This window comes from Cebus imitator, unplaced genomic scaffold (assembly GCF_001604975.1).
Source record: "Cebus imitator isolate Cc_AM_T3 unplaced genomic scaffold, Cebus_imitator-1.0 Scaffold146, whole genome shotgun sequence".
Classification (NCBI taxonomy): Eukaryota; Metazoa; Chordata; class Mammalia; order Primates; family Cebidae; genus Cebus; species Cebus imitator.
The window spans coordinates 3,383,712-3,385,557 of record NW_016107461.1 but is presented as its reverse complement, the minus strand read 5'-3'; the positions used below and the strand labels follow the sequence as shown (position 1 = coordinate 3,385,557).

Sequence of the window (1,846 nt, the reverse complement as noted above, 5' to 3'; positions counted from 1 at the left end):
AACATGAATGAAACAAGGGTTTATTATATTAAGTGAAACAAGCCAGGCACAGAAAGGCAAACTTTGCATGTTTCCACTCTTTTATGTTTGCTGAAAATTAAAACAATGAAATTTGTGGAGATAGAGAGTAGAATACTAGTTGAACAGATGCTGGGACAGGTAGATTGGAGGGGAGGAAGAAGTGGGAATGGTTAAAGAGAACAAAATATAGTTAGATAAAATGAGTAAGATCTAGAATTTGATCACACAACAAGGTGACTATTGTCAATGGTAATTTATTGTACATTTAAAAATAAAAGTATAATTGGAATATTCACAGTACAAAGAAATAATAAATAGTTGAAATGATGGATACCCCACTTAACTTAATGTGATTATTATGCAGTCTGCTTGTATGAAAATACTTCATGTGCCCATAAAGACGTTTGTTTGTACAGCTAATGCCTGTGATCAAAAATTCAACACAAATCGAACTTGAAGAAACATTTTGAACGCAAACATGAAAATCAACAAAAACAACATGTATGCAATTTTGAAGGTTGTAAGAACCTGTAAGAAACATCAGCAGCTGAAGATCCATCAGTGCCAGCATACCAACGAACCTCTATTCAAGTGTACCCAGAAAGGATCTGGGAAACACTTTGCATCACCCAGCAAGCTGAAATGACATGACAAGGCCCACGAGGGGTATGTATATCAAAAAGGATATTTCTTTGTGGCAAAAACATGGACAGAACTTCTGAAACATATGAGAGAAACCCATAAAGAGGAAATACTATGTGAAATAGGCTGGAAAACATTTAAACGCAAACATTACCTTAAGCATGAAAACTCACGCCCCAGTAAGGGATGTATGTCGCTGGCCAAGAGAGGGCTGTGGAAGAACCTACACAACAATGTTTAATCTCCAAAGCCATATCCTCTCCTTTCATGAGGAAAGGTGATGTTTTTTGTATGAACATGCTGGCTGTGGCAGAACATTTGCAATGAAACAAAGTCTCACTAGGGATGCTGTTGCACATGATCCTGAGAAGAAGAAAATGAACCCAAAGTAAAAAAATCTCATGAAAAACAAGAGTTTGGCCTCTCATCTCAGTGGATATATCCCTCCCAAAAGGGAACAAGAACAAGGCTTATCTTTGTGTCAAAACAGAGAGTCACCCAACTGTGTGGAAGACAAGGTGCTCTGATAGTTGCAGTACTTACCCTCAGCTAAGCACTGCACTGCTTTATTTAAAAAACTGTAGACCAGTGAGCTTAGTTACTTTCTCTCAGAGGCATATTTTTATTTATTAAAATTACTGATGCCAAAAAAAAATTAAAAATAAAATTTTTAATTTTAAATTAGGTAATTCATAAAAAATCCGAGACAATGGCCTTCATATCAGATGAGTTAAGATATAATGAATTGCTGATGATTTTAAAACTTCTTCCTTTTTTCTTTTGCATCTTCCATCTAATAAACCACATGCCAGTAGTTGAAAATAATTGGTAGAATAGAAAGAATAATAGATAGAGTGCCCAGGCTTTTAAGGTTGGATAACTCTGAGTTTGCTTCCTGTTTCCACTATGGGAATATAAACTGAGGCCAATCATATTAAACTCTCTGATGATTACACCTAACTTGATTTTAACAGACACTTCATATATTTTCTTTTCCTTCCACCTCTACACTCTTTAAGCAGATTTTTTAGGGTGTACAACCAACTTTGCTACCCTCATTAAACTATTTATGGTCAAGTTATTATGGGATTCTTAGCTTAAAGATTTAGAATTTATGAATAAGTGTGTTAAATTTATTCTTTGCCAATTTGCTTGAATAAGGCTATTTTCACTTTCTGTTTGT

At 34.9% G+C, this 1,846-nt stretch overlaps 1 pseudogene; it reads left to right on the top strand.

Annotated features, from left to right (window-relative positions):
- Positions 1-394: 394 nt before the first annotated feature.
- LOC108314023 lies at positions 395-1,216 on the top strand (annotated as a pseudogene).
- Positions 1,217-1,846: the final 630 nt, after the last annotated feature.